The sequence below is a fragment of the Euprymna scolopes genome, chromosome 36 (genome assembly GCF_053919585.1).
Source record: "Euprymna scolopes isolate OS-2025 chromosome 36, ASM5391958v1, whole genome shotgun sequence".
NCBI lineage: Eukaryota > Metazoa > Mollusca > Cephalopoda > Sepiida > Sepiolidae > Euprymna > Euprymna scolopes.
This window is the reverse complement of record NC_136517.1, coordinates 37218792-37238423: the sequence shown is the minus strand read 5'-3', so window position 1 is coordinate 37238423 and position 19632 is coordinate 37218792. Positions and strand designations below refer to the sequence as shown.

The following is a 19632-nucleotide window of genomic DNA, read 5'->3' as shown; positions in this document are numbered from 1 at the left end:
ACTTAGTTACTACACGATAAAATGAAATACTTTTTTTTATATAAACGAGCTTCTGGACAGCTGATTTCATATCAAGCCGAAGATTCGCTTTCGTTATCGATCTAACAAACCTGAAATGAAGTATGATCCAGATCGATTCTAGGAGTTGCACGCTCATTGGTATTCTCTCCTTCTTCAAAAATTTATTGCTACCGATCGCCTGAGGTACGTTTAAAGAAAAATACCGAAAGGCACCGCCAAAACTGGGGGGGGGCAGGTCAGTACTTTTTGACGGACCGTCTTTTTAAAAATCTACCAAAAATCAGGTAATTATCCGATCAATACGAAATTTTCAGCGATTATTAAGAGAAGAATGAACGGTGTACTTATTTTTCATAAACGATATTTATATATATATATTTTTTTTTTTTTGCTTACAAAACCCCCCCTTGTTTTGAAGTGGGGATAAATATGCTTAAAATAATCATCTGAAACTGAACAAAACATATTGTGTTGTTGTAAGGGACAGAATTATAGATTAAAAAAATTGTTTGCATACCTTATTTTGACGTCTGAATATCAGAACTTCGATTGTGTTTAATTATCCCGCTTTTGAGTTTTGAAGCGTGAAATTCGGTGAATATGTTAAGTAAAATAATTAATTTAAGCTAGGCAAAACAAAAAAATTTTTTTTTTTAATATTTATACGAAAAAAGCCATTTTAAAATCTTTGATTAATTAACAATTTTTTTTTTTAGCGAGCCGAATAATGCATGAACATTATTAAACAGGGCATGCTTTGAAGAATCGATACCAAAAAAAAAAAAATTCGATGAATATTGTGCCCTTTGTGTTAAAAATAGCATCATTTTTTTCGATCCCGTTTGAAAACGTTTGCCGCCTTTCGACTACGGTGGACCAAACGCGTTGAAATAATTTTTTTTTATTCTGCTTTAAATTGCCTCCCCCCCCCCTATTTTGGGGAGCCTGGCCCCCACACACATACACATTAAAAACCAAACTCATACAAATGGTCACCCATCTGGACTGGCCAGCCTCAGCTTAATAATACATTGAAATTTTCGTCACTGAAAAATAAGTTTTTTTGGCCTGTTTGGTCTTCCATAGTTTGCTTCTTATCAAACGCAAACGTAAACAGTGTCGATCTAGACTCTAGATCGACGCGAAATAACTGGTTACATATATGAATAAGTGGAATTATTTGAAATCCAGGTACTTATATTATAATATTTTTGCATATTCTCTTAGAAAACCATCCTAAATCTTAGTTAGACAATAAATAAATTAATTATTTCAAAAACCTTTTTTTTTAAATATTTATGTACGTTTTTTGTGCAAGACAAAAAATGTCAATTGTTAACTTTTTGGGAAAATTTAACATTTAAAATTGAATTAAAAATAGTAGAAAAAGTTTTACATTATTCTGTTTTCTATATTCAGGGTTTTATCTTTCTGGAAAAAAAAAAGTTACTTAGAAATAATGGATTTTAATAAATGTAATTTCGTTTTAAAAAACAACAACTTGATTTTGCGGCCATTTTTGGCGGTGCCTAGAAGGCAATTGTTTACATAACTATAGTATTCTTTATTTCGAATTAATTACTTTCAGGTAATTGTACAATATAATAGGATTTCAAATAAATGAAGTTTACGTAAAAACATTAATATGTACTTGCATGTCATGTCGAAATTAGTAAAAATTCCAAAAATTACGAAAAATGATCGAGTAATTAACGCTAATATCGTTTTCTTTTTTTTTTCTTTTTTTTTTTTTGTAAAATATAGTTCTAGCAGATCTTCTACTTCGAATTTTTTTTTTTATTTCACCAATTTTGAAGTAGCACGTAAGTACGTAATAATGTCTTTACTTAAGATGTATTTATTGGAAATCCCACTATACTGCACAAGTATTTAAAATACGGTGCAGTTGTAACGTTGTCCGGGAACATCAGTCGAAAAATAGACAAAGAATAGAAAAGAACTTTAACTCGCTTCTTTGTTTGTTTTTTGTTTTTTTGTTTTTTGTTTTTTTGTACAACGACATTTATTTCCTAATTCTCCCGCACGCGTAACTTCTCGTTACGGCTGTGACATCTCTAACATGATCGTCTTCTCGAACGTGCTCTCGAACGTCATCCAAGACTGCAACGTGATCTCGAACGTAATTCCCGTCTCTAATGTGATCTCCTTTTTAAAGTCTTTATTTTTCCCCACCGGTCACGTCATTTCGTATCATTTGCTTTAGCGCGTCCGCGCTATCTTACAAAGTTCGATTGCAGTTAAATATCCCTTTTTAAACAAAAACAGTATTATCTACGTAATTGTCATCTCGAAAATAGCAATATATCTAAAAGTTACGAAATTTCATTTAAAGTAAATAGCTTTTTCATATGTAAAAATATTTTTTTTGTATATTTCGCTGTTTTTCTTAATGCTAATACTAGAAATATAGTCTAAAACAGGATAAAAATGAATTATCTCCCTGGTTTTTTTTTTTGGGGGGGGGGGGGCAGTCAGTTGTTTTATTTATTTATTTATTTATTTATTTATATTTTTTTTTTTTTTAGTCCGCGCGACGTTAATGGCACCCATCGATTCTTACCATAATATCTATATTTTGTACGCGATCAAATTTCGTAATTTTGGGATATACAGGGTGACCCAAAAAAACGGGCCCCAACTCTAATTAGGTCCCATTTCTTAGTGTTTTGTCCGAATGAAATGAAACTTTGGTCATAACTAGTTTATTATATTCCAAACATTACATCAAAACACTACGGTCTTTAGCCTTTTTTTTCTCTCCGTTGACTGTTAAATGCTCAGAAAAACAATTGAATCACGAGGTTCTTTGGTCAGCAACCGAGAAGACTAACATGCTTGCCAGTCGGTTTGCCTCAAACTCCACACTGGACCCTCTAAACCACCCCCTACCTCAATTTCCTATGCGGACAGACGCCACGCTAGACGACCTGAAAATCACCCCTGCTCAGGTGCATGCTATCATAAAAAACCTTGACACTTCAAAAGCATGTGGACCCGACCTCATCCCAGCTGTGCTATTAAAAAAGTGCTCAGCCGAAGTAGCTCCAGTTCTCTCCAAACTCTACAACAAATGCCTTAATGAATCTTGCTTTCCGAGCTGTTGGAAAACTGCTTCTGTAGTACCAGTATTCAAGAATTCTGGCGAAAGAACTGACCCATTAAATTATCGCCCTATTAGCCTCCTCCCACTTTTTGCCAAAATATTTGAGACCTTAATTAACCATGCTCTAGTCCAGCACCTTACAGATGCTAAACTTCTGACCGACCGTCAATATGGATTTAGACAAGCCCGTTCCACGGCAGACATCCTCACTGTAATCTCTGAACGCATATACCATTCACTGGACAAAGCGGGAGAGGGAAGAGCGGTAGCTCTAGATATATCTAAGGCTTTTGACAGGGTATGGCATGAGGGTCTCCTCAGGAAGATTAGATCTTACGGTATCACTGGTAGAATACTTAACGTAATTAAATCCTTCTTAGATAAGAGAAAAATCTAGGTTGTCCTCGACGGTCGTACATCTAAACAATATGATATAAATGCGGGAGTGCCCCAAGGATCTATCCTGGGACCTCTGCTGTTCCTGATATTCATAAATGACCTCCCCGACAAGATTGCCTCTGAGATGGGGATATATGCTGATGACACCACACTCTATAGCAGGCACGACAGGAAAACAAACGAACATATATCTAAAGTAATGGCAGAAACACTAGAGGATGACCTCCAATCAGTAGTGGACTGGGGACAAAAATGGATGGTCACGTTCAATGCCACCAAGACAAAACTGGTTTCATTCAATAATTACAAGAAACCTTCTCTACCACCTATAGCAATGGCCAACGACTCTTTATCTGAGAGTACGTCTCTCAAGCTCCTTGGCCTAACGTTCACTGGAAACATGAGTTGGAACAGTTACATCGAGGGCATTGCCAGGGCCGCTGCAAGGAAGGTGGGCTCTCTCTACCGTGCTAGAAAACTTTTAACACCCGAAAGTATCCTGTACCTCTATAAGGCCACTATTCGCCCATGTATGGAGTATTGCTGTCATATTTGGGCCGGTGCATCGGCTACTAGTCTCTCGCTCCTTGACAGGGTTCAAAAGAGAGTCGCAAATCTGATAGGCCCTAAACTGGCATCAAAACTTCAGCCTCTGTCCCATCGTCGAAACGTTGCATCCCTCTGCCTGTTCTACAAGTATTATAATGGTGAATGCTCTGAAGAACTGCAAGCACTTGTGCCCCCACGACGTGAACACCCTCGACAGACCCGACAAGCTGCAAAATCCCACCCCCACACTGTAGAGATCCCTAGATGTAAAAGATCCTTCTACTCCAGTAGTTTCTTCCCCAGAACTGCTAGACTTTGGAATTCCATTCCGGGTCACTGCTTCCCCAACTGTACTGACATGCATAAGTTCAAGTGCAACGTGAACCAACATCTCGCTGCCCTAATCCCTACATAGTACCCCAGTAGATGTTTCCCCTGATAGTAGCCCCCTACACCAAAGTGGCAATGTGCCTTATTTGGGGTGAAAATGTAATAAAAAAAAAAAAAAAAAAAAAATTGAATGTCCTCTGTTTTTTTTTTGGGGGGGGGGGGGGTCACCCTATATTATTATGTTTGAGATTATGTTTGGGATATATTATTACGTTTGATGAAGATGATGTACCTATTTACTATGCCTCCCCACGGGACAGAGTTAGACACCAGGGTCGTTTTTTTAACGTGGAGAAAAGGTACAAAAATAAAAATTGTCTCAGTCGTGAAGGATTTCTCCTCCACCGAAAGAGAACAAGAAATGGAAGTGCAGCATCTGAAGAACAGATACTACACTTTGATCTTGACCAAAAAGGCCAAGAAAAGTATGAAGATGATGTAGATGATATTGTTTTTGCTTCAAAGGACATATTAAAAAAAAAAAAAAAAAAGAAATAAAATACCGCCGTAGTCTAACTGTACACAAGCACAAGCACTGTGAAAATATTTTATTAGAAGTTGTGAAATTCATATTGTTCCTATTTACTTGCCTTTCCATGAGGGCAGACTTAGACACAAGGTCGGTTTTTCATGTGGAAAAAATCCAGCTTCCCAAAAAAGGGCTCCCTAGATTGGAACAAAAGTAAAAATTGTCTCGGTCTAGAAGGATTCCTCGTCGACTGACTGGGGAGAGAAAATGTGAAGTGTATTATAAGAACAGATAATACACTTTGTTCCTAAAGTAGATAGCTTTAACTGGGGGGTGATTGACCACTTTTTCATTTGTCGCAGATTCAAGATTCATGAGACACAGGGGGGTGATCGCTCTGAACTGATATGCAGTAAACCGATCTCCTATATCTATACTTGCTGCCCTCCCCCCCCACACACACACATACACACCTCCTTGAACACGACGTATATTAAAGCGTTCCATCATAAAAGTTGTAAATTTGGCAGCAACAGAAAATGCTACGCTGCAATAAAGAACAAAAATACAGACCAATTCTACCAACATTTTAGGGAAAAACAAAAAATAAAAAGCCTGTGGAGACGCCGGGGATTGAACCCGGGGCCTTTCACATGCGAAGCGAACGCTCTACCACTGAGCTACGTCCCCATCCACGCCAATAGCGAGTATAGATAAATATTGTAAATAAAAAAATTAAATACGATGATAAATGTTTGTTTTTTTATCAGACATGAAAAACATAAATAATAGAGTTTAGAAGAAATAAGCCTCACATAAAATAATAAAATATGGGTGCTTCTACGAAATTTGAAACTTGAAATATTGAATTTCAAGTGAAACCGATGGCATCTACTGAACTGTCATGTCACAGTAATGAAAATATCTTAAAATTTCGAAAAACGAGAGGATAGAAAATGAATTATCTATTAAAGGAAATAGTTTTCGAAGAAATTGGCAATTTAAGCTGACACAATAACTAAAGAGCGCTTATATTAGCAGGGGAGATAATTCATTTTTGCAAACTTGAAAACTGAGGCCAATTGCGAAGAAGTTTCCCACCTGACTATAACTTGGACGTCTTCAAGTCCAACATAAACAAACTTCTGACAAACCGCCCCCTTAAGTAAGACACTCTATCAAAACCCCCAATACTAATGATTACTACAATACTATCTGATTGATTACTGTACACGCAATAGCCCTTATCCCTGAGTGGCCTTCGGGCCTTGATAAGTGGTGACCCCCATGTCAAATAAAAAAAAAAGTTTTGAAATGGACTTGCATACACTGAATCAGCAGGATATTTTTTTTTCAGGTAATACAAAATTCCAAATAAAAAAAAAAACGCAATCTTTTTATTTTTTCTTTTTTTTTCACACAGTGATCACCACTTATCAAGGCCCGGAAGCCACTCAGGGATACGGGTTATTGCAAGTACATCACGTTAGTGTGGAGATTTGATGAAGTGTTTACTTCAAGGGGCGGTTCATTAGGAATTTGTTAACGTTGGACTTGAACACATCCAAGTTGTAGTCCGGTGGGAAGCAGGCAGACGGAACAGAGTTCCACAGCGTGCAGTTCTAAGAAAGAAGCTTTGTTCATGGAATCCGCGTTTTGATTTAGGCACATATAAAGAGTGGGGGAAACTTTTGACAGTGGATTCAGCTAGACGGGTGTTTTTCGTGAAAGATTGGCGAGGGGGGACCAGAGATTGGAGTTCAGACGAGCACCTGCCATGGAAATAACGATAAAACAAGGATAGGCTCGCAACATCTCTTCTGTGGGAGAGAGGTTGCAGGGTAGAGAAAAGGGCATCCCCCACTAAGCCACGAAGTCTATTTTGTACTCTGTCAAGGCAGGATAGGCTTTTTTAGCAGCTCCTGCCCAGATATGGCAACAGTATTCCATCCTTGGACGTACTTGGTTTTTATATAGATAGAGAATTGCACCAGTAGTGAGATATCTTCTGGAGCGGTAGAGGGATCCCACCATCTTTCCAGCGACCTTGGCAACAGACTTGATGTACGTGTTCCATTTCAGATCAGGAGTAAAGGTCAAACCCAGAAGCTTGTCAAAACACGGGGCCTCACCCAGACGAGAGCCATCCATCCCAATTGATGCCAGATGGTGATCAGAGCGTTGATGATGTAAGGATAGGAGTTTGGTTTTGGATGCATTAAAGGTAACCAGCCACATCTTCCCCCACTGAACCACGCGCTCGAGATCAGAGGAGAGAGAATCAGAGAGAACTTTGTCATTTACGGCCTTTGATGTGTTGCAGTAGATGGTCGTGTCATCAGCATAGTTGTCAACGAATGATTTAAGTATGTGTTTAGGGAGGTCATTGATGTAGATCAGGAAGAGAGTTGGGCCCAGGATTGACCCCTGAGGGACTCCAGCATTTATATTGCAGGCCTCCGATTTTTGTCCATCTACCACTACTCTTATGAGCCTATCGGAGAGAAATGATTTAATGATTGAGAAAACATTTCCAGTTGAGTTAAACGCTATGTTCAGTTTATTATTTGTTACCTGTTTGATTTTAATAAATCCGTCTTTATTAACATTACATTATATATATTAACATTACAAAATATCAGTTATTTCCCTTGTACTTACATCACATGTCATCTGTGACAAAACAAACGTGACCGGAATCATTTTTTTTCTTTGAATAATAGAATACATAGAAATACATATTTAGAAATGTTTAATTAATTGTGACATTTAGGTAGATAGCATTGCTTATTGTTGAAATTGACAACAACAACAAAAATGTAAGTAATTATCATTGATTATTTTTTTACTGAAAATTACTTGTTTTTTTATGAAAACTCAATTTTTCGGCTGTCAGATTTCGTTACAAAGACAAAAGAACATAATTTATAATGAATGGAAAATAAATGCGAATAAAAAACGAAGAAAGAATGAATTAATGAACGAAAATTAGGAATAAAGAAAAAGGAAACGAATGAAAAAATGCCCAGCGGCAATTGTGCAGCATAGTTAACAAGACAAAAAAGAAGTGAGCAAAAAAAAAATTTTTAAAAAATAACTTGTATCAAACGCAAGAAAATGTAACTATCTATCGACCTTTTAAAACTTTTCTTGTTTGGTTATTTTAAGAGGGGGTTGTTTTTTGCTTGTTTTTTTTGGGGGGTGCATTGTTTCCTAGATGGCTTATAAAAAAAGATTCAAGGTAGATTTAAAAATTAAACCACTTACAGCTATAAATGAATTTGCGCATGCGCAATATTAATAGACATATATCGGCAAAGTTAAAATGGATATTTTGCATTTTAACTTACTTCTGTGCGTTATTCATCCAAACAAAGATTTGACTCGTTATAAACCACTCTTGCTATATGATTACTATTTCATGTTTATTTTAGTGTTCTGTGACCAATTTTAGAGTTTATTGGTTAAATATTTTCACACAGACACACACACATACATCTATTGTTTTATCTATATATATATAAAGGTTCACAATATACGTTTATCAAGTGAACAATTGAAAATTAAACAAAAATATAACTAATAACTAATGCCAATCCGCCGAATGTTTAATTGCAACCGATCTGTATCGTTTTGACTTATTTAAACTCTTTTTAATTTCTTTCTCACAATATTGAATACAGTGCCGGCGAAACTGTCGTCGACACTGGCTTGGTGAGGTAAAAAGTGCCGATACAAAATGCATAGAGTTAGAAATTTGACAATTACATCATGCCTCCCATTGTATTTGTTTTAGACGAATCAAATTGGTCGACTGTATTTGCAGCGGGGCGATTCGCCTTGGCAGGATTTTTGCATGCGTTCCTTTCTTTTTCAGTTCCGACCAAGGTAGTCGTACGAGAAGGATTAATGGAACTCACCCACCGTATATGAGGCATTTGGAACCTCCAACCTTTGTCCCCTTTAGACTTCAATTTTAAGTCTAACTGATTAGGTTAAGATATTATTACGTTGTGTCTCCTTGAGACTTTTATTTTAGGCCTAAATAATAGGACTCAATTATGTGAGTTTCCCAGAGACTTTGAGGTCTGAATTGCTGACTTCTTCTTATTAAGGACTTTTCCTTCAATGAACATTAATTATGAGCTTCTGTAATATCGTCTCCAGGCGAAAAGTGTATCTTTCATCAGAAGGCATCATAGCAACTCCTTTCAAACGGCTGTAAACTCACATCTTATAAGACATCTTAGACGAACTTGCATCCAGTTCCTGTTGAAGATAAAAGACTATCACCTTTCGAGGTTGTTAACAGCTCTTTTTACAGATGCCATCGAGGATATTATAAAATTTGTATTTGAATTGTTATATTTTGTCTTATTTTGCCACAGTCATGGAGCAAAAACAGGTGAGATAAAATATCTTACAATTAGTAAACATACGTGAAAAGTAAACAGGTAAGTAGAAAAGTTTGTTTGTTTTTTGTTTTTTTTTTCTTTGGTAATAGTTATTTATTGTTTCTTTGTTTTTTACTCCCTTTTGTTAACTATACTGCACAATAGCCGAAATAATGAATGAAACATAGATTGAAGAAAGGAAAGATAGAAAGAAAGAAGGAAGGAAGGAATGAAGGAAGGAAGGAAAGGAGGGGCAAAAATAGAATGAAAGAATGTAGGAAAGAAAAAATTGAAGAAAATAAATAAAGGAAATGAAAATAAAGGAAAGAAATAAAACAAAGAAATAAACGCAATCATGAATGAATGAATGAATGAATGAATGAATGAATGAATAAAAAATAAAAATGAAGGAAATAGAATTGTTAGCAAAAGGAAAAAAGAAAGGAAAAAAATAAATGGCGTCAAGAAAGAAAAGATGAAACAAAGAAATGAACGAAAATATAGGAAAGAAAGAAGGTAAGCTCCCGCTACCGTGCTAGAAAATCACTCACACCAGTACACAAAGCCACAATTCGCCTATGCATGGAGTATTGTTGCCACATCTGGCCTAGTGAATCTACCATTAGTCTCTCACTTTTAGACAAGGTTTTAAAAAAAAAGAGTCTCTAGTCTAATAAGTCCTACATTGTAGACCAAGCTCCAACCTCTGTCCTATCGCTGCGATGTTTTATTCTTGTACCTGTTTTACAAATACTCTGATGAGCTCATAGCACGTGTGCCTTCTTGGTGTACGTATATCCCCAACTAACCTGAAATACTGCAAAGCCCACCCCTTCACTTTCTTCAGGTTCCTAGGTGCCGTAAAACCTTGAATTCTAATAGTTTCTTTCCTCGGACTACTATCTTTGGAATCCCCTCCCTGTTTCCTGCTTCCCTGGCTATACTAATCGGCAAAAGTTTAAATGTGAACAGATATTTTGCTGTTAAACTCCCCACAGTCCCCTGTTAGACATGATCTCAAATAGTAGTCCTCTACGTTCCAAGTGGTAATACGCTTTGTTGGGGGGGGGGGCGTAAAAAATATGTGAAAGAGAGAAAAAGGTAAAGAATGAAAGAAAGAATAGATTAAATAAAAAGGGATAAGAAATGAAGAAAGGGATAAATAAAAATTTAAAAAACGTAAAGAAAGAAACGAACGAATAAAAAACGCTGGCCCAGATATGAAAAAATTAAGCAAAGAAAATAATAAAAGAAAGAAATGAATGAATGAATGAATGATAAAAAAAAAAAATAAGATAAAAAGCGCAATGGAAAAATGAACGAGAGAAAGAAAAAGAATGAAACAAAGAAATGAAAAAAAGACGGAAAAGGAGAAAAAAAACGAACATGAAATGGATTTTTTTTTAATTGTAAGAAAGAAATGAAAAGCAAGAAAAGCAAAAAGAAAACTGAAAACTTTTTAAAAGATTTAAAATTAAAAAGTTTCATTAAAGGTTAAAAAGTCAAAACAAACAGAAGTAACCCTCTCTCTCTCTCTCTCTATATATATATATATATATATATATATATATATATATATATATATATATATATATATATATATATATATATATATACGAGGGGCGTGCAATAAGTAATGCCCCTGACTCACTTCCCATAGCAGTAGAGCATCGAAACTTGGCACAGTTATTAGTCTTTCTCTACATGGGACCACCCAGAGGTATGGACTTCTCCCATCGTTTGATGCAGCTCTGGGAACCGTTTTTGTAGAACACCCCAGGCTGGTCCTCCAACCACGATGTGACTTCAGAAATCAAGGCTGCATCATCTGGGAAACGCTTTCCTTTCAAAAACAATTTCATGGCTGGGAAGAGATGAAAGTCAGAGGGTGCAAGATCAGGATAGTAGGAAGAGTGGGGAAGGATTTCATAACCACACGCCTGTGCTTCTGATCCGGCGACATGCGAGTTGTGGACGGGAGTGTTGTTCTTCTTTGTCCCGCCTCTTGATTTTGATAGCTTCCCTTAATTTCCTCAAAAGTGAAGCATAATAGGCTCCTGTAATTGTGGTACCCTTTGCCAGGAAATCTGTTATCACTACTCCGTCTTGGTCCCAGAAGACTGTGAGCATGACCTTGCCAGCGGAGGGCTGCACCCTTGCCTTCTTTGAAGGTGGTGAGTGCAAGTGCTTCCACTGCATTGACTGGGCTTTGGTCTCTGGATCATAGTGATGGATCCAGGTTTCATCCTGTGTAATCAGTCTTTTGAAAAACTTTGACTCATCTTCTAGGCACATCTCCAAATTCATCGTCGAGCACTCGACGCGTTCTCGCTTCTGGAATGGTGTGAGTAACCTGGGAATCCATCTGGCAGACACCTTATGCATATGCAAATGGTCATGAATGATAGTTTCCACAGACCCTGTACTAATCTTGACAACTTGTGCTATTTGGCGAATAGTAATGTGCCGATCTTCCAAATTGGCAGCCTCAACTTGACGGACAGATGCCTCATCAATGGCAGAAGGCGGGGCGACCAGGTCTGGGAGCTGTTTCCACAGACTTCCGGCCATGTTTGAATTAACGATGCCAGCGTTTTAAGGTCATATGATGGGGCATTATCACCATAAGTTTCTTTCATTTCATCAAAAGTCTCCTTTGGTGTGCGTCCTTTCAAATATAAAAACCGGATCACTGCTCGACATTCAACAGGCTCCATTTTCACACCTGACTCAGTTCAAACACCTATAGAACAGAAACTACAATTCATTCAGAGCTGTAATTTGCCACATAACCCGTAGAGATATAAATCATTGCACTGGCAAAATTTTAGCTAGATCAGACAACTGGAAGTAGGTCAGGGGCATTACTTATTGCACGCTCCTCGTGTGTGTATATATATATATATATATATTATTATTATTATTATTATTATTATTATTATTATTATTATTACGCATGGTAACAAAAAAATACATAAAAAAGACGGAATGGGGAGACTCTTTCTAACTCCGGAAAATGTAAAATTGATAAACAAACAACGCGTGAAAGCAACGAAACCCCGAATACAAGCGGTGCCGTTTTAAATTAATTTTATTACAAAATATCGGGGGGGAGATGAGATAAAATTTAAAAAAAAAAAAAAATTACGAAGATGTGAAAGGGGCATCTAACTCTAATACCTACACATGCCGACGAAAAATATATCAATATATATCAACATAAAAAAATGGCAAAACAAAGAACTCGCCAATTTGACCAACGAGAGAGGGGTATGTAGAGAGGGGACATACAGTTTTTACTTTTTTCTTTCGCTTCGGGCGGTTAGTTAAAAACAAATATCTTCAACATTCGTCTCATCGTTAGTCCATAATTTTGAATCTATATTTGTAAGGTTTGCCGTGTTATCGTGGTCGACATTATCTCATTTTCCGCTGTTGGAATGGGTTTTTTCCCCGACATTATCTCTTTCTTCGCTGTTGGGATGGAGTTTTCCCCAGCATTATCTCCTCCGATGATGTCAGTTCGCTTTCATTTATCTTTTGCTATCCAGACGGGATTTTCTCCCCATCCGTTCTCCACGGTGAACTTGCCGAGATTGTCACAAAAATGACTGTTCTCTCTCTCTCTCTCTGTCTCTCTGTCTCTGTCTGTCTGTCTGTCTGTCTCTCTCTCTCTCTCTCTCTCTCTCTCTCTCTCTCTCTCTCTCTCTCTCTCTCTCTCTCTCTCTCTCTTATCCTTCTCCTTGTTTCTTTGTTCGCTTGGTTCCCGGAACTAAAAGAGGTCAGAAAGTGTGTTGATGGCCGGGTGACCTGCCAACTTGCTGACTCATATGTTGAACATCTTCCTCACCTCTCTCCTCTTCTCTCTTTCTCCTACACACTCTCTCTCTCTCTCTCTCTCTCTCTCTCTCTCTCTCTCTCTCTCTCTCTCTCTCTCTCTCTCTCTGTTCATTTTTGCATCGGTGATAATCAAACAACAAAAATATAAATAAAAACGATACATTCTTCGTCGGCCTAGAGAGAGAGAGAACGGTCATAATTATAAAGGTTTAATGTGTACACTAATTTTCGAACACGCTAAACCTTTACAAATATGGCCGCTCTATTTACACGCTGCAATCGCTATAGCCAAATGCAAACCAATTGTTTTGTTGTCTTTTTTTTATTTATATGGAAACAATGCTTTGTTTACTTACTTTACTGTTTACTACATTTTACACTTTCAGCATTGGAAGTTTTCGATAAGAGCAAGCGAGTACGACAGTATGGTCACTAATATACAAGGATATAGCTATAGAGAGATAGAGAGCGAGAGTAAGAGAGAGAAAGTGAGCGAGGGATAGAGAAAGAGAGCGAGGGAAATATAGAGAGAGATAGAAAGTAAACCACAACAAACCAATTGTTTTTTTATTATTTCTATGAATATAATTCTTCGTCTACTTATTTTAATGTTTACTACAATTTATGCTTTCTGCATAGATAAACAAATGTACCCGCGAAACTGGAGGTTTTGGAGAAGAGAGAGCGCGACAGTATGGAAACTAATATACACGGATATAGCGATAAGAGATAGAGATAGAGAGAGAAACAGAGGAAGATGTGACTAATGGAATGTGCTCTGACGCACTTTTAAAACTGCCCCTTCAGTGTACATATTCCTTACTAAATCGACTAGCAGCAAAATCCCACCCCTTAACTATTGATATTCCTAGAGGCTGGAAAGCTTTTATTCTAATAGGTTCTTCCCTCGGGCTGCCAGCCTTTAGAAATTGCTTCTTGTCTGTACTAACCTGCAGAAATTTAAATGTACCGTAAAAAGACATCTCGCTGCTCAACTTCCTACAGTCATCACATTTTTTTTCTGTAAAATATTAAAGCCTTGTCCGTAGAAAGTAGTCAAGTCGGCGACCAGTTTCTGTTGCATATGTAAACTAGTGCGTTTTGGATTCATTTGGGCATCATTTCTGGCGGTGTTCGAAAAATTTGAGGGCAAGGGCATGGAAAGGCCGCATACATTCAGAAAACGAGTATTTTAAAATTACACACAAAAATTTGTTACGTAGTTATTTTTCTACTTTAGAGAAATTATTGAGTCAAAAACAAAAATCTAATTCTGAATCTACAATTGGAATTGCAGAAACAACTACACGCGCCCCGCCATCAGCAATGGTTATTTTTGCTAAAGAATACAAAAAACAAAATCATGAGTCTTTGAAAGTATATCTGGAATCAAACCAAATGCCTTCCACATGCAAAGCTAACGTTCTACCTCTGAACTACATTCCCATGTGATCGGTTCTGATCTACACAAACGAATATTAACAGATACAATTATAATTATCTCAATGAGTCATTATTAGGGTTATGACAACAGCATATTCTTTTCATTGTTTTGGCTCTCTAGTATATATCCGACACAGTAAGACACAGTTAATCAACCGATACCCACATCACTCTACATAAAAGCATATAAGATATCAACGGATATACACTCTAGAGTCAAAACAATGAAAAGAATATGCTGTTGTCCTAGCCTTAGTGGTTATAAATATACCTGGAGATGCTGGAGATCGAACTAGCGGTCTTCCACAAACGAAGTGAACGCTTTATCAGCTATATCTCCATAATAAGTCATAGTCTACACAAACGAATCTTGACTAATATTATAAGATACCATGAGAATTAGTTTAATACGTCAATAAAAATTGTGTGAAGACACATGAGATCAAACCCGGTGCCTTTCACATGCAAAGCTAACACACTATCACTGAGCTATATCCCCATGCGAAACCTCATTATCTAAACAAACGAAGATTGACTGACACTATAAGATCCCTTGAGTCATTAAAAATATTAAGGGGTGACTCACAACCTACACAACCGAATATTAACTTATACTAAAAGATATCGTGAAATATAGTTTAATGAGTCATTGCAAATATATCTAGAGATGATGGGGATCGAATCGGGGCCTTTCAGGTATAATGTAAGCTTAATATACTGAGCTGCATCTCCCATTTGATGGCTACCAATCTACAGAAACGAATACTGACTGATACTATAAGATACCGTGAAAATTAGTTCAATGAGTATATAAAAATGTATGTGATTATGCCAGGGATCGAACTCGAAGCTTTTCACATGCAAAGCAAAGGTTCTACTACTGAATACAACCCCATATGTTTTAGCCAAACCTACGCAAACGAATAATGCTATAAGATTCTTTGATGATGGGTTCAATGAATAATTAAAAAAATTATATCTCCAGATACGGGAGATTGAACACGGGGTTTTTCATATGCAAGGCGAATGCTCTACAACTGAGCAACTTCTCTTAATAATGAGTCCGGTTCTACACAAACGAATATTAAATAATACTATAAAATACTGTGCTGATTAATTCGATGAATCATTAAAAAGAAATACATCTGGAGATGCCGGGGATCGAACCCGGGGTTTTTTCACATGCAAATCGAAACGCTCTGTAACTGAGCACCGTACCCATGTGATGAGCAACAATCTACTCAAACGAATATTGACTGATATTATAAGATACTGTGAAAATTAGTTCAATCGATTGTCTCCATTTTTCTCTGTATATAATAAAATAGGGCATTTCCCCCTTTTTCGAAATTACAGTATAGTGTCACAAACGCTACGTCCACACATAATTCGAAAACGGCAACACTACGTGCCAGCACACGATGCATGTTTATCATTCGTTTCCATCCGCAATCACAGATTGCTACGTTATTCCTGAAGAGAGTAACTATTCAAAACAAGTCAAAGCGAATTGTGGTTGGAGGACAACTCACCCACATTATTTTCTACTGGGACTCTCCCACGTTAGAACCGGATCAAATATTTCATAGTATACGTTTCCCATGAATTACTATAATTAATTATTTCATTTTGCCATTGTGTGCTTTTATCTTTCGCCTATGATTCATTTGCTGCGAAAATAATGAACAGCCCCTTTCCAATTCACTTCTGATGGAAATGACACTTTCATTGGCTACACAGACATTCTAGAATATGCATTTAACGAACATAACAGAATGAATTCATTTACAGTAAATATGGTCGCCAGCTCGTCTATTACTTATTCGCTTCGCTCTATTACAAATGCCGGGTGAAGACGCAGTTAATAGCATTTCCATAGAATCATAAATTGTTTACTCTTACAATAAATTGTTTACTCTTATAAAAAAAAATGCCACTTTGGAAACTTAGGCAATACTTTTAGAAACATAAAAAGCAAAAAAAAAAAGGCCAAATACAACATCTTCATTAATCTGCAATTATATAAATGCAACTTTGTTTGTGTGTGTGTGTGTGTGTGTGTGTGTGTGTGTGTGTGTGTGTGTGTGTGTGTGTGTGTGTGTGTGTTCGTTCCTTATAGACTCCGAAACGGCTGAACAGATGTTTTTTTAAAATTTACAGAACTTCAGTGTATAAGTCTGGGGGGTGATCTTAGTTAAGTTTTATCTCAGAATACTCTCGATAATTACCGGTAATTGATAATCGAAACCGTTATTTTAATTTATCTATTATCCGTAAAGCCATCTTTCCATGTCGTCGCTTAGCAACAATGATACAACAACGGGCCGTGAAAATTCTACTGTGGGTAAGTTGATAGCGTGTTTTTTTGTTTTGTTTTGTTTTTGTTTTTGTTTTTTGTTTTTTTTTTTGCATGACGTGATCTGTAGGTTCAAACCCCACACGTAAATTTCTTAATGTATTTTTTTGTTTGTTTTTTTCGTTAACTGGAAAGAAGTTTATATAAAATAATTTTATAAAAGAAACAGTAGGTTCTCTAGAGTGCAATGTAGAATAACATATATATTTTTGACTAATATGCTGCATGGAGGCATGTGAATCTTCCTCCCGGTGCGATTTCACAGATTTCGATGACAATAAAAAATATAGGAGTGTGAAATATTCGTTGATCATTATTCAGTCTCGGGCAACGTCGCATCTCCCTGCCAGTATGATATATAGACAAGGTAAATTTTCTCCCAAATATTCGCGTCTTTCTTTTCTTACATAATTTTATATTGACTTTCACTTCACTTGCACTTCACTTGCACTTCACGTTCACTTGCAAAGCGAATACTCTACAACATCCTTTAAGGATGACTCAAAATCTACACAACAAATATTGACATACGATAAGAGACTGTAAAAATGAGTTCTATGAGTGGTTGAAAATACATTTGGGGATCGAAAGGATCGAAACCGGGGCTTTTCACGTGCAAAGCGAACGCTTTATAACTGAACCACATAGTTCAATCAGTCATTCAAAATATATCCGGAGATTTCTGCAAATCGAACGTTTACCATTGCGCTACATCACCGCACGATACCTCATAATATAGCCGCTTCTCTATACAAACGAATCTTAACAGATCCTATGAGATACTGTGAAACATATTTCAGTCAGTCATTAAAAATAGATCTGGCGATGCCGGAGATCGAACACAGACCCCTTCATCAAGTGAACGCTCTAATACTGAGTTAAATCCCCATACTATATCTGATTCTCTATACAAACGAATATTGAGAAATCCTATGAGATACTGTAAAAAAAAAATCAATCAATCATTAAAAATATATATGGAGGTGCTGAGGATCGAACGTTGAACCTACCACATGCAAAGCAAAAGCTCTACCACTGAGTTACATCCCCTTACGAGGTCACCTTCTCTATACAAACGAACATTGACAGATCCTTTAAGATACTGTGGAAAAAAAAAGCTCAATCAGCGATTTAGATATACTTGGAGATGCCGGGGATCGAACCTGGGGCCTTTCACATGCAAAGCGAACGCTCTACCACTGAGCTACATCCCCATATGGCAAGTCGTACACTACACTAACGGATATTGACTAATCCTTAAAGATATTGTGAAAAATACTTCAATCAGTCATTAAAAATACATCTGGAGATGCCGGGGATCGAACCCGGGGCCTTTCACATGCAAAGCGAACGCTCTACCACTGAGCTACATCCCCATATGGCAAATCGTACACTACACTAACGGATATTGACTAATCCTTAAAGATATTGTGAAAAATACTTCAATCAGTCATTAAAAATACATCTGGAGATGCCGGGGATCGAACCCGGGGCCTTTCACATGCAAAGCGAACGCTCTACCACTGAGCTACATCCCCATACGGCCACCTTTGCTCTACTCAAACAAATCTTGACTGCTGCGGTTTCTGATTTTCACAATTATGTCAATCTTTTACAATATACATGCAAATATTAACGTGTTTTATTTTGACATAAGTCTGACAAGCTCTGAAGCAATCACCGAGCTCTTTATTTCTTGGAATTAACTCTTATTCGGATCGGTCTTTTGAGAGGCTACAACCTATGCAATACCTCCTCCATCTTTGTTCCACGCTTTGTTCCAGTTAAAAGCAATTAAATTCACAAAAGCAAATGGATGTTAACGATTTCGTATGGAAAATATGTGTTATTATGCTAAAACTTAGTTAATCAATGTTCGTTTCTCTAAGGCTTTTTGGTTTGTTTTACTGTACACATACGTAGATTCGAAAAAGTTTGGGAAAAGAAGTTAAAGATAAAAAAAACTGGACAAAATACTGTTAAAAACTAGCTCAATATATGTTACCGTGACATAGGCTTACATATGTTCGGCGAATTTTTAACAGTATTTTGTCTAGTTTTTTTTTTTTTATTTATAACTCATTTTCCCAAACTTACCGTGTGAAAGAGAGAGTCGGACGCCATTTTTAATTTTCCAATACATCGGTAAACCCTGTATGTTTTTCGAGCTGAATAAACATGTTACATTAAATAAAAACACTAAAAACATATCCAGTTAGGTAGAAAAATAACTTGTCTTGCCTTTGATAACATTTATTTGTTCTATGTTTGTTTTGTGACAACTTTTTCGAATCTATGTGTACAGTAGTACAAACCCAGGCATTTTGTTATATATTTGAATCACACAATATATCTGTTGCACTATAACTTGGTTTGAGGATTGAATTATATTTGAAACTAGCGGTAGTACTCGACGTTGCTTGGGTGTGAAGAGGTGTGGGGGTGGGTAAAATAATAGTAGTAAGTCCGGGTGGAGAGATGTGTTTAAAAAAAAAAGTGGTAGTAGCGTGGGGGGAGTCAAAACAAAAGTAGGCAAACCGGGTAGACAGAGTGGTAAAAAAATATGGCAGTAGCGGATGGGGGGGGGCTCGGCGTTGCTCGGGTGTGTGTAGCTGGTGTAGTAAGGAACCCCCAGGTGGAGAGAAGT

General features: G+C 36.9%; 4 non-coding genes and 1 pseudogene across 4 annotated transcripts; all 5 read right to left on the bottom strand.

The window, feature by feature from the left end:
• Nucleotides 1-4683: 4683 nt before the first annotated feature.
• On the bottom strand, nucleotides 4684-4912 carry LOC145260867 (U2 spliceosomal RNA; annotated as a pseudogene).
• Nucleotides 4913-5570: 658 nt separating this feature from the next.
• Trnaa-cgc (transfer RNA alanine (anticodon CGC)) lies at nucleotides 5571-5642 on the bottom strand. The gene has a single exon. It is a non-coding gene; the product is annotated as a tRNA-Ala (tRNA).
• A 12485-nt stretch (nucleotides 5643-18127) lies between these two features.
• Nucleotides 18128-18199, bottom strand: Trnaa-ugc (transfer RNA alanine (anticodon UGC)). The gene has a single exon. It is a non-coding gene; the product is annotated as a tRNA-Ala (tRNA).
• Nucleotides 18200-18289: 90 nt separating this feature from the next.
• On the bottom strand, nucleotides 18290-18361 carry Trnaa-ugc (transfer RNA alanine (anticodon UGC)). Its single transcript has one exon. It is a non-coding gene; the product is annotated as a tRNA-Ala (tRNA).
• A 90-nt stretch (nucleotides 18362-18451) lies between these two features.
• Trnaa-ugc (transfer RNA alanine (anticodon UGC)) lies at nucleotides 18452-18523 on the bottom strand. The gene has a single exon. It is a non-coding gene; the product is annotated as a tRNA-Ala (tRNA).
• Nucleotides 18524-19632: the final 1109 nt, after the last annotated feature.